General features: G+C 41.9%; 1 non-coding gene across 1 annotated transcript; it reads left to right on the top strand.

Annotated features, from left to right (window-relative positions):
• Nucleotides 1-778: 778 nt before the first annotated feature.
• LOC116854682 lies at nt 779-885 on the top strand. The gene has a single exon (XR_004380209.1). It is a non-coding gene; the product is annotated as a U6 spliceosomal RNA (small nuclear RNA).
• The last annotated feature ends 13,221 nt before the right edge of the window (nt 886-14,106 follow it).

The raw sequence follows: 14,106 nt of genomic DNA, 5'->3' as shown, positions 1-14,106 counted from the left end.
GGTGTGTATGGATTCCAGTCTGAGTTTCAAGGCCTGAGAACCAGAAGTGATGATGGCAGGAGAAGGTCAGTCAGTGTTCCACTCAAGTACCCAGGTACAGCACAGATTCAACCTTCCTCCACTTTTTGTAATATTCAGGCCTTCAGTGGACAGCATGGAGACCACCTACGTTGGGGAGAGCCATCTACTTTACTCAAGTCAACGCCAATTCAAATGCTGATCTCTTCTGGAAAAACACCCTCATAGAAACACCCAGAAATAATGTTTAGCCAGACAACTTTGTATCCTGCAGCCCCGTCAAGTTGACACTTGAATTTAACTATCACAAAAGGGACACCTAGGATTTTAGTTTGAGTAACTGGGTGGAAGGTGGTACCTTTTACCGCCATGGAGAATGCACAGAGGAACAGGTTTGGAGGTAACAGCATCAAAAGAGAAAGAATAGCTCATTTTCTATGACATTTGGGAGCCTCTGGTACAATATGGATATAATTACATAGACGTGACATTAGATTCACCTCATCAACCCAGTTTTACTCAGTAGTCCTCCTTCAGCTACTTGTAACTTTACATTTAGTGCAAGATCCACTGGCCCTTTGCTCACCTCGCAGGCAGCTGGGTGCCACAGTCCAGAGTGACCACAGGGCCATTTTGGCCATTATATGGTTAGCACACATTTTACTGAATTTTCCCCCTCAGAATCTGGGTGGTCTGCTCATTTATAAAGGACACAATCTTGTCCCTTAAGCCCGGTGATATCAACTCTCCAGAGAGTGTAGTGTTCGCTTCAGCAGTACACGTACTAAGATTGGAACGATAAAGAGAAGATTAGCATGACCCTTGCACAATGATGACTCTCCTGAGAGTGTAGTAGGATTCTTTGCTTTAGTTGATTTCTTTTGTCCCTACTGCTCTGTTTGAGTTTCTTTATGTGTTTGCACTAAAGACTGAATTGCTTAAAAATTTGGTATCATAACTATAATTCAAGAGCAAAGCCTTAATTATGCTCAGTATAATGGATTAATGAGAGCAAGTAAATGGCCACATTATAGACAGTAACTGATGAAGGGCAATGCTTTGTCAGGCTAAATTAACAAAGGAAGTAATTTCATACATTTTAATGGGATTTGGTGGTTGTGCTGTTTTATTTGTTTTTATTTTCTTTTTTTAGCAGAATGGAGGTCAATCTGAGGGCTTGCAATAAAAATATTTCTTCCCCACTAAAAGTGGTAGTGTGTTTCAGCTCTGGATAATGTGCCTTATTCTGGGGGATTTTCAGAGTAGAATTGCTCTTATCAAGTGGAGAATGGTGTTGGCTGTCAGAGGGTCCCAGTAGGGGTGGCCCCGGGGTCAGGTCCTCAGGTCTGTCCCACCCCTCCTGGCAGCACTCAGACCTACTGCTTTCCCCACTGCATACTGAAGATGCCAGGTTAAATCTCATGACAGCTGTGCCTTGTTAGCATGACTCCAACTCTGTCCCCAGACTCTAAGTTCCCAAGAGCTTAGTGGCAACAAGGGGGGTTTATTAACAATGGATCTTCCCAAGCACTTAGCACAGTGTCCGTAAATGCTGGCTGTTACCACTCAAAAGAAAGGGAGGAAAAGTTACATACACAAATGCAAACATAGATAGGGATAATGCACATATTTATGAATGGAAAAAAGACCAAAGGAAGTACAATGAACCATTGGCAAAGGTTACCTCTGTGAAATAGGATGGTGCTTGATTTTTTATTTTTTCCTTTTCAATATTTTCTACAATAAACATTTGTTTGTTCAACAGATACTTTTTGCATGCTTATCACACATTACACATTGTGCTAGGCCCTGAGGGATAGAAAGATGGAACAGACACTGTCCCAGCCCCAGAGCTGACATCCAGCATGGGGGACAAGGAGGGACAAAGGCAAAGGACAGTGAACAACTTGAGAGCCATCATCAACATCACATACATCCCAGACTTGATATTTCGTTGAGTTTTCCTGGGAATGAACATACAGAGTTTTGAAAAGGGGATGTCTTTTTAAAATTCATATAGGGGTGCCTGGGTGGCTCAGTGGGTTAAGCCTTTGCCTTCGGCTCAGGTCATGATCCCAGGGTCCTGGGATCCAGCCCCGCATCGGGTTCTCTGCCCAGCAGGGAGCCTGCTTCCCTCCTCTCTCTCTGCCTGCCCCTCTGCCCACCTGTGATCTCTGTCTGTCAAATAAATAATATTTAAAATTCATATAAAACTGGGGGTGCCTGGGTGGCTCAGGTGGTAGACCATGCAACTCTTGATCTTAGGGGCATGAGTTCAATCTCAAACTCAGGCATGGAACCTACTTTTTAAAAAATTAAAATTCACATAAAACCATCTAATGGGGTAGCAGTGACCATGAGCAGTTACAATGCAATGTAAATGTAGTGATGAAGATACAAAAGATATCACGTAAGCATGTCTGAAGGCAGTTTGGGGAGTAGGGGAAGATTTCCATAGGGAGTAACATTTTCATCAAACCTGAAAGACAAGAGTTGCTATCACTTTTATAACCAGGATAAAACAAACGGCTTAAAAATTAGCATTGGCTGTTGTTGGATGAATGGCTATTGAACACTGAATGCAAATGAATGAATGAGTGAATGAATATATGAAAAAATAAATATATAATATTTAAAAATCAGAAAGATCAAATGACTAGTCCATCTACCACCAGCTTGAGGAAAAACCACAAGTGAAAAAACAATTGCCTGACTTTCAGCCCAGAGTTATTCCTTCAGGGCCTTGCAACTCAAAGTATGGCCCACAGACCAGCATCAGCTTCACCCAGAACTTGTTAGAAATTCAGAATCTCAGGTCCCACCCCAAAACCATCAAATCAGAGTCAGCATTTTAAACAGAATGCAGGCGAGTTGTGCACACACTGAAGCTTGTGAAGGGGTAGACTTGTCGTTCAGTCTCAATCGCACATTAAAATCACCCAGGAGCTTATTCAAATCTAATAGCCCAGGGTGCCTTGATGTTTATCAGCACAAGTCCTGGGTCTCATTTCTAGGTGCTCTAGTTTGTTAACCATGTGGCCCTAGGCCAGGTCGATGCCTTTCGGTCTCTTGGTTTCTTCCTCTATGTGGTGGGCTACTGACCTGGTTTCTAGTGGCTCTTCTGTAATCCCCTCCCCTGGAGTGCGGGCTAGGCTTCGTATCTCGCTTCGTATCTCGCTTCTAATGAATAGAATACAGCAAAAGCAATAGGTCGTCATCTCCGACTTTAGGTAACAAAAGCCCTTGACTCGCATCTTGCTCAGTCTCTGACTTTTCTCATGTGCTCACTCTGATAAAGCAAGTTGCTGTATTATGAGCTGTCCTATGGAGAGACCCACACGGCAAGGATCTGCAGCCCTGAGTCTGACAGACACAAGGAACTCCATCCTGCCGACAGCCACATGACCTAGCTCAGAAGAGAGTTCTTCCCTAGTCGAGCCTTGAGGTCACTGCAGCCCTAGCCAACATCTTGATCACACACTTAAAAGAGACACTGACCAGCTAAGCCACAAGTGGCCACTTGATCCACAGAAACTATGAGAAAGTAAATGTCTGTTATTACAAGCTATGGAATTTTGGCTACACAGTAATAGATAACTAATAAGACCTATAAAATGGTAATGATAGTAGCATTCATTGATAGAGTTATTGCAAGATTAAATAATTCCCATGAGGTACTTAGAACGGGGCCTGGCATATAATAAACATCATATACATTTTTTTTTAATTTTTTATTTTTTCAGCGTAACAGTATTCATTGTTTTTGCACCACACCCAGTGCTCCATGCAATCCGTGCCCTCTCCAATACCCACCACCTGGATCCCCCAACCTCCCACCCCCGCCCCTTCAAAACCCTCAGATTGTTCTTCAGAGTCCATAGTCTCTCATGGTTCACCTCCCCTTCCAATTTCCCTCAACTCCCTTCTCCTCTCCATTTTGTTCTTAGGTATTATTCGAAAGCACTGACACCCTCGGTACCTACTAAAGAATGTAAGTGCTTTCTCTTCACTAAATGGCCCCAGCCCCCTCTGCTTTCTGAAAGTTTCCTTCTCTACCTTCCTTGTCATTTCACTGTCGCTCCAAGTTGATGTCAATGTGTCTGCTTCTGGCAGTTCCTTTTCACCCCAGTAAAACAACAAAATAAATAAATCAGCTGTTGCTAATCTGCTATAGCCTGGGAAACTTGACAAATAAACTTGTTATTATTGTGCCTAAATCAAATGTAAACAGGCTCTGATTTAGTATCTGAAAAGTTCTCCTGTGATACAATTAAAGTTTTTGGGTTTGTGTGGTTGGTTGGTTGGTTTGTTTGTTTAATACAAAGCATTTGTTACCATCCTTTTTGATGCCCAAAGGCCCTTGTTGTTTCAGTTTCTCAGCTATGCTGTAATCAGTGAGGCCACCAGATTTAGGAGACATCCCCACCTGTCTGCTGTGAGATGAGCATGTTATACATAAACTATGTCACTCATCGCATCTCTGATTTTAGTCATGCCTAAGCTCACTTTCTCTGAGCCCTATCCAAAGTTTGTTGATTTCAGCCAAACAACATCATTTGTTTGTAATGGCTCAGTATAATGAGATTTAATTGCTGTCATTTGCTGTCAAGAGTCCTCACTTAGGCACAGGGATTAGGAGAGACGTGCTAGACAAGCTTCATCTGAGATCTGGAGAGTGAGTCGCATGTAAGGGTGTGAAGGAAAAGAGAAGGGGTTGGAAGATGGTTTAAGGTAAATGGAACAACTTGCACAGATTTCTCAAAGTGAGAGGGAGTGAGACACGTCTGAGGGCCAGGAACAACCCAGTGGGGCTGGAGGGCAGTGCAGGAGACAGAAAGCTCGCTAGATGTGAGAGGGAATGAAGCACATGGCCCTCGCACATGGGCTAGGAGTGTAGGTTTCCATCTGAGGGCACAGGCACAGCACTGAAGGGTTTTAAGTCAGGGATTGGCAAACAGCAGCCCTGAACCAAATCTGCTTTCCACCCTTTTTAGTAAATAACATTTTTATTGGAACACAGCCATAGCCACTCACAGACATAGGATCTATGCACCCTTCATGCTATAAACACAGTTGCAGTGCAGCCTGCAAAGACTAAGATATGTAGGATCTGACTCTTTACATAAAAAGTGGCCAGTCCCTTTTTTAAGCTTACGGGTTCTAGGGTCAGACCTGCATTCTGCATAGATTCTGGATGCTGATCTAGAATGTGCTGACACAGGGGGAGATCCTCTGTCACCTTCCCCTTCTTTATACCCTAGCTGGGCCAGCACACAGGGAACTGTCCTCACGTAAAAAAGATTAGGAGGAGGGCAAGGAAGGGGCCAATGGTTTGGGTAGTCCCCAGACAGGTAAATAAGATTTTACAGGAACTGGTTACATTTTTAATAAACAAAGAGCATTTTGGAGAATGAGAGAGACAAAATAGAAATATGTTGTTTTCCTTTTATTGATACATCAGAAAATATGGTGGCAAATTAAGTACGAAAAAATCTAGAGCAGGGTTAGTAGTTTAAAACAAAGCAAAAACCAAAAAGTCATCTCCCCGCCCCCATCACCAGGCCTGATGTCTATATGCGTAATGACCCTGTCCTTGCAGACAGTCTCTAAGGCAGTAAAAATCTGAGGGCGCTGTTCTTCTGCAGCCAAAGGAAAGAAAGTCACAAAAATATGAAAAAGACTCCATGGGTCCCAAATGCACAGTTGCTGAGGTCCCGCTTGGGTTTACTTAGGAGCAGAGTTTGCTAAGAAAACAGTTGGTATTCTCTAACTTGAGTTGGGAGTGGGGAGGGTGAGTTAGAAAACGTGAAGCCAAGGGCAGTTGCTTCTCTAGGACAGCTGGCAGAGACCCAAAGTACAAAGTTGTCTACAAACTCTCGAATCAGTGTGAGACTTGAAAGAGAGCTATGCGCTGGCAACATGGGCTGGCCCGCCTTGCCAGAGCGGAATTGAAACCATACCTCTACCTCATGCAGACATCACCCAGTGGAAGGATGTTCTTATAAATCCCAGCCTGGAGGCCATCTCATCTGCAACCCCCTCCCTGTTCCCCTTCTCTTTCACTCCTCAAACCAGAAGAACTTAATAAAAACAGAAGAAACACATCTCTCCAGAGTTGCTCTGAGCTGGAAGAGGTAGGGACATAAAAATACACACAGGAAGAACATGACCTTGCTGGTCACTTCTGATTGGCATCTAAGGGGCTCCACCACTGTAACCCATTTGATGGGGGCCACACTGTGTGATGCCAAGCCCATGGGGCCACAGTGCCTGTAGCATCATAGGACCACAACCTAGCTGCCTTTACCTGAGCCACTCTTCCCAGCTCCTAGCACAGGAATTCTATTCTAGTCTATCATTATGAAAATCTGACCTCAGTCCAGAGAAACTCTCAAATTAGCCCAGAGAGAACACAAATAATTACACCTTGGATTCCTATATTTGCACTGAAAATAAAAAATGCATTGTAGCCACAGAAGTAGAGAAAGGATTTTTCTGTTCTGGGACAGACCCCACTGTTTCCCCTGGGAGGTCCTGAACTTGGCGGGGCATTCAAAGTTCTCCATAATTTGATCCAACTCTCTCCACTTTCTCCCTGTCACTCCCTACACAAACACAACCAGAAAAATTATGTCCTTCTTTCATGCCATGGAGACCCCAGCTCCCAGGTTTGCTGCAGGTAGCATGTATGTCACCCTTAGCCAGTCCCTCTGCATCCAGGAAGACCCTTCAGCCAAAAGCAGGAAGCACCAATATACCTGTAAAGAGGTAGTGTTCCTCCACAAAGCTAGACCCTGTTTTCAATCTACCCATTAGCCAGAAATTTCATTTGGTAAATACAGGGGAATATTTTTGACCAAAGCATTTTTGCCTTGTGTGCTATCTCCAAAGGAACACAGTATTAAGTCTTCTTTGGAGTCCAGTGATATTGCTAGAAATGGGTGGTCTATTCCCATGTTTTTTAATGTATCATCTTCCTGGCAATATCATTGTGCTACAAAGGCCCCAAAAGAAGGGAATTGTTTCAAAAATGTTGCTGCAAGCAAGACTCAGGGCTGTATTTTGGTTTATTCCAAAGTCAGAGGATAAATGATTTACTACATAAAAATTAAATCTTAGGTGGGAAGATTCAGGTGATGAACTATGTGGATTGTCTCCACCAAAAAAAAAAAAAAGAGAGAGAGAGAGTTCAGAAAATTTCTCTGTTGATATATGTGTGTTTTTCTGACTGAACTTTCTGTAAAATTAAGATTCCTTTTTATGTTCTGATGAAAGTTCAACCAAAAAAAAAAAAAAACTAGAACAAATGTGTAACGTTAACTCTTAAAAGATTAGCAACATTAAAGACCAATAATGAATATTACTTTAAGCAAGTACCTGACAATTTCTCAGCGATCATTTGAAAGCATTGTTCCCTCCCTCCTCCTTGAAATGCACTCTTCTCCTGACTTCTACCTCCTGGTGTTTCTTCTACTCCTCTGGCTTCGTCTTTTTATCCTACTTTGTAGGTTCATCCACTTCTACCCAACCATTAAATAATGGAGATCTTTAAGGCTTCTCTCTGGGCCCTCTTTTTTCTTCCCCCTGTGTATTCTCCCTTGAGGTGATGACATGCAAGCTCTAAGGTACAGATGATATCTCTAAATTGATAACACTTGTAGTGGACTGAAGAGTAGTCCAAAAAGATATGTCCAATCCCTTCCAGTATCTATGAATATAACCTTATTTGGAAATAGACTCTTTGCAAATATAATCAAGGTAACGATTTCAAGGTGAGATCATCCTGTATCTAGTTTGCACCCCAAATCCAATGATGGGTGATCATGTAAGTGACAGAGAAGGAGAAGACACAGAGAGAAGGAGGGCCATGTGAAGACAGAGTGTAGTCACGCAACCCGAAGCCAAGGATTACCTTACCCGAAGCCAAGGTAGAACAGCTACCAGAAGCTAGAAGAAAGACATGCAATAGATTCTCCCTCAGAGCCTCCAGAGGGAACCAACTCTGCCGACACCATGACTTTGGACTTCTGGCCTCCAGAACTATGAGAGAATACATTTCTGTTGTTTGAGCAGCCAAGTTTGTGGTAATTTGTTACAGCAGCTCTAAAAACTAATATAGCACCCAAATGTGTGGCTAAGCTCTCTGGCCTCACCTTGAGCTCCAGACAAATATCTCTAACTGCCAACTTTATGTCTCAGAGGAAACAGAACTCAACATATCCCTTATGTAATCCAACATCTTATCCACCTGTATGAGCCAGGGCCCTCCAGGAAATAGAACCAATAGGATATACAGATGACCCTTGAACAACATGGGTTTGAACACACAGGTCCACTTGTATGTGGATTTTTTTTTAATATAAATACAGCACAGTACTGAAAATGCACTTCCTTCCTTATGATCTTCTTAATAACATCTGCTTTTCATGTCTTCAGCCTATTTCTTGACTGGGTTTTTTGGGTTTTGGGTGTTGAGTTTGATCATTTCTTTGTATATTTTGAATAGTAGCCCTTTATCTGAGAAGTCATTTGCAAATAACTTCTCTACTTTATAGGTTGTCTTTTAGTTTTGTTGACTGTTTCCTTTGCTGTGCAAAAGCTTTTTACCCTGATGAAGTCCCAATAGTTCATTTTTGCCCTTGCTTCCCTTGCCTTTGGCGATGTTTCTAGAAAGAAGTTGTTATGGCCAAGGTCAAAGAGGTTGCTGCTTGCTTTCTCCTCTAAGATTTTGATGGATTCCTGTCTCACATTAAGGTCTTTCCTCCATTTTGAATTTATTTTTGTATATGGTGTAAGAGAGTTGTCCAGTTTCATTTTTCTGTATGTTGTTTCCAATCCTACCCCTGAAACAAATAATATATGTTAACTAAATTGAATATAATTTAAAAATTTAAAAATTTGAAAAAATAACATCTGCTTTTCTCTAGCTTACTTTATTGTAAGAGTACAGTATAAAATATATATAGTGTACAAAATATGTGTTAATCAACTATTTATGTTATTGGTAATGCTCCCAGTCAACAGAAGGCTATTAGAAGTTGTTTTGGAGCATCAAAGTTACACATGGATTTTTTTACTACATAGGACGTTGGCACCCCTGACCCTGAGTTGTTCAAGGGTCAACTGTATAGAGATATGTATGAGGAGGTTGATTATAGGAATTGACTCCCATGGTTCTGGAGGCCAAGAAGTCCCACCATCTGCTGTCTGCAAGCTAGAGAAGCAAGAAAGTTGATGGTATAATTCAGTCTGAGACCAAAGGCCTAGGAACTGGAACGGGAGAACCCTGGGGGAAACAGGTATAAGTGCCAGGGTCTGAAAGCCTGAGACCCAGGAATTTCAATGTCCAAGGTCAAGATAAGATGGGGAAGTGCAAGAAGAGAGAGAGTTTGCCCTTCCCTTGTATTCTTATTCCACTCAAGCTCCAAACAAATTGAATGATGCCCACCCACCTTGGTGAAGACATTTCTCTTTACTCAATCTACTGAATCAAATGCTAATCTTTTTCAGAAACACCTTCACAGACATGCTTGGAAATAATGCCCTGCCAGCTACCTGGGCATCCCTTAGCCCAGGCAGGTTGGCACACAAAATTAACCATCACAAGACCACTGTTTGTCAACTTTATACCTATATGCATCTCCTTAAACCATACTTAATCTCCAAATAAAGACATTAATAAGGTAATAGTTCTGCCTAACATGATACAAGTGTACTAGGTAGCCACAAATGCACTAACCCCTTCTCCAGAAGAAAAGGTAACTGACGTTTACTCTTTTTTTTTAATATCCCATAAACTTAAATTAGTATGGTGTATATTAATAGCACTTAAATACTATGATAAGAAGTTAGTATATCTTATGTTACACGATGAGGGAACAGGAGAGGAAAAAGATCAAAGATATTATTTCCTATATGTATATAGACACAAAATAAGGAGGAAACATTCACACCAATTACAGTCCTTGTATTTATAACTACCTTCTACTGTCCCTTCTGTATCCCTTTGGCCTCCAGCAAGTACCTCAGCTGGTTGTGGTTCTTTACCTTTGGATGACCCAAAGCTTCATTCTTGAAGGATCTGGACCATTACTAGTCCTGCCTGGATTGGGTTGTAATTTTCCATTGGCCTTAACTTAATCACAGGGCATAGTCTCCTTCTATGTCCTCAACTCAGTGGGCAGTGCCAATATCAATCCAGGTCCACAAGTCAGTTCCCTAAATGTCACCAATGATACTGCCCTCCATCTTCCTCCCATAGTCAATCTCCAAACCCAAGCAATTTTATACCCTATCTATCTCTTGAGTATACTCATTTATGTCTGGTTCTACTGCTACCACCTCTGTCCAGTGAGCCATTAGCTCTCACCTGGAAGCAACCTCCTAAGACGTCTCCCTGCTTCAAATCTTATCCTACAATTTACTCTCAGGCCAGCAGCTAGAAGAATCTTCTCAAAACATAAATTGGATCACATTGTGGTCTTGTTATAACCTCTCAAAGGCTTCACGTGGCCCAGTTCTCACCTCTGCATACAAGACATTTCATTGCCTAACCCTAGCTACTTTTCCAGCCATATCTCATACGATTTTCCCCCTAATTCCCTGAGCTCCCACCACACTGGCAATTTTTTTCCAGAAACTTCTGTACACAGCAGTTAAGAGACTCTGTAATGAACACCCCTGCATTCAAATCCTGGTTTGGCCTGTTCTTGTGGTGTGACTTGGAGCCACTTACTTAATCTGTGTGTGTGTCTCTGTGTGTGTGTGTGTGTGTGTGTGTGTGTGTGTGGTGAGGCAAGAGAAGAGGTTGAGGGGGTGGTCTGTTTGTACATCTGGAAAAATGGTGATAACAATAATTCAGAGTTTACAGAGCTGCTATAAGTATAAAATGACCAAATTCACATAAGTCACAAAGCACAGCAACAGGCACATTTTTTTTTAAGAGAGAGGGAGAAGTAGAGTGGTCAGGGGAGAGTCAGAGGGAGAGAAAGAAAATCTTGAGCAGACTCCATCCTTAGCACAGACCCCAATTCAGGGCTTGGTCACACAACCCTGAGATCATGACCTGAGCCAAAATGGGGAGTTGGACCCTTAACTGACCAAGCCACTGGCAACCCCTTTATTCTTCAAACATTACCTTCAATTTCTTCAAGAAGACTTCATCAACCACAAGCCTGGCTTGGGGTCCCCTGTTACAGAACTACATGGCCCTGTTATTCATCTCTAGCTCTTATTGCAGTAAGTTCTAAGTTTTACACTTACAACTCCTCCTTTACAAAAACAACCCCTTATCCAATGCCAAAAACATACATATGATATATGATATTCATATATCATCAACTTAGTGGATGAAAGGTCTTCATCCTTTCTGATGGCTGAGTAATATTCCATTGTATTTACGGACCACATCTTCTTTATCCATTCATTTGTTGAAGGGCATCTTGGTTCTTTCCACAGTTTGGCAACTGTGGCCATTGCTGCTATGAACATTGGGGTATAGATGACCCTTCTTTTCACCACATCTGTACCTTTGTGGTAAATACCCAGTAGTGCAATTGCAGGGTCATATGGTAGCTCTATATTTAATTTCTTAAGGAATCTCCACACTGTTTTCCCAAGTGGCTGCACCAACTTGCATTCCCACCAACAGTGTTAATAGGGTTCCCCTTTCACCTTCTCCAACACATGTTCTTTACTGTCTTGCTAATTTTGGCCATTCTAACTGGTGTAAGGTGGTATCTCAATGTGGTTTTGAATTGAATCTCCCTGATGGCTAGTGATGATGAACATTTTCTCATGTGTCTGTTAGCCATTTGTATGTCTTCTTTGGAGAAGTGTCTCTTCATATCTTCTGCCCATTATTTGACATGATTATCTGTTTTGTATGTGTTGACTTTGAGGAGTTCTTTACAGATCTTGGATATCAGCGCTTTGTACTGTCATTTGCGAATATCTTCTCCCATTCCTTGGGTTGACTCTTTGTTTTGTTGACTGTTTCCTTTGCTGTGCAGAAGCTTCTAAGACTTTGGTTTGAACAACCCAGAAAGAGTTGCTGAGACTCTTTTCCACTGGTTTTGGGCAAGTGAAGTTGCAAGACAGGAATATCCTGAGATCATCAAAGGGGAGGCTTTCTTGCAGTGATGTGAACCCAGATGAAGAAGAACCAAAAGGAGAAAGACCAGGTTTTAGTAAAATTTTTGGAGCCCCTAGATCTAGATTTACCTGAACTCACCTTGCCCCAGGACTTTTGCCATGTGACCCAACCGTGGGTTTTTTTGTTTTGTTTTGTTTTGTTGTTGAAACTAGCTTGAGTTGGGTTTTCTGTCACTTGCAGCAAAGAGGGTCATAACTAAAACTCTTTCCTCTGAACACATATGAATGTTTTGATGCTTGGAAGTTGAGAACGCCCACTTTCATACATTATACTGAGTAGTTCATGGTGCAACTCTCAGGACACCGCGACAGGAGTTATAAGTTTACAAAGGTGACCTGTGAAAATCCAGACATGTCTACAATGCAAGAGTGACATCTGTGAAAGTTTCCAAGGACCCAAACAGTTAAACGTTTCTGAAATTCAAACACCCTTGGAGTGAACTCACATTTAACTGGAACTGAGAATGCATACATTTGCTCCTGTTCCCCTTATAACACCAAATGAGTCCTTATTAATTGGCAGTATTTATTTTCACTCACTCACTGCCGTTAGATATTTGTCCTGGCATTTTAGTCAGGAAGATGTTAGCCGGGCCTAATTGCTCAGACTGTATTTAACAGACAGCCTGTGCTATCAGATAGCTCTGGAAAGAAAACAATAACGGGCTTAACATGCGACTCGAGGAATGCCAGTTATGTAGTCATAAAATCAAATCATTTCAGAGCCTTAGATGAGCCGCTAATCAACTGTGTAGCCTGAAACACTAAGTGCCGCCAGAGCCAGCTAATTAAAGACTAAACGCATTTCCAAATGCTAAAAGGTATTTTTGAAAAGATAAAAATCATGACTCTTCTACAAAAATAAAATGAACACATATCAAAGATTCTACATGATTCATCAGTTCAAGAGGGCAGCCTCAGGTGCTCAGCTGGTTCAAAGGAGAAGGCAAGGAGCAGATACACACGCAGGCGATCAGAACTGCTGATTGCTTTTCAGAAATGCTTAGATGCATTTGTTAAGAGATGCAACTCCGGCTTCCTCCCCCAGACATTAATTTGCTATGAATGTGGCCAAGATTTGTCTAGGTTACTATGGGGGTTCTTTCAACTCAGACAGTTCTGAAACAACTCAAAGACAATGAAAGGTGCAGATAAAACTAAGGAACTTGAGCTAAAGAACTGGAGAGGGCACAGCATTCCGCAGGATACCCAGGAATCCCTCTCTCTTCATCATTCAAAGTTTTGTGCATTCTTCCTCTCTGTACAGGACGTTTCCACCAACCTAATATCTAGGGCACATGTTTTCAAGCATTTTTGTGGTTTTGAAAAAGCCTCTCTGAGCCTCAGTTTCCTCTCTTGAAAAGAGGAAATTGTAATATTCATTTTGCAGGGCGTGGTAAAGATGAAGTGCGATCAGGTCTGGGAAACATCCTAGAACCTCACTAGATACCCAGCATTCAGCAGCATAAGGAAGAATTTGGGCTTCAGTAAAGAACTGGGCCCTGTCTAGAGCACATCCTTCTGGGTCATCGCATTCTGATTCATTGGGGGTTCTGCAACTTACATTGCCTTTGAGGTTTTTTTATGGCTCTGTAAATTGTAGTTAACCAATAGAAATGCAAGTCATTTTTGTCTATAGACATGCAAATAAATTCTCTTAAGTGGAGGGATAACAGGCCCCTCCCTTTAAGACAGTTATGTGGTTGGTTGCAAATTCATTTAGTTATTTCTAATCTTCCAAAGTGTCTGCATTTTGACTCCTCCTTTAAAGCAAGTGTAACATCCATTAAAAGCTGTCTTCCCCAAAGTCAACAACACATAAGACAAAGCTTGAGTTTATTGCTAATTGCAGTCAGGGAGACTATCATCTAGTGAAACTGTGCCAGTGACTCTGAAGAAGGAGGGGAAAGTCAGCATTTATTAAGAATTGGAGTT

This window comes from Lontra canadensis, unplaced genomic scaffold, assembly GCF_010015895.1.
Source record: "Lontra canadensis isolate GAN:19392208 unplaced genomic scaffold, GSC_riverotter_1.0 scaffold93, whole genome shotgun sequence".
In the NCBI taxonomy this organism is placed as follows: domain Eukaryota; kingdom Metazoa; phylum Chordata; class Mammalia; order Carnivora; family Mustelidae; genus Lontra; species Lontra canadensis.
This window is presented reverse-complemented; position numbering and strand designations above follow the sequence as displayed.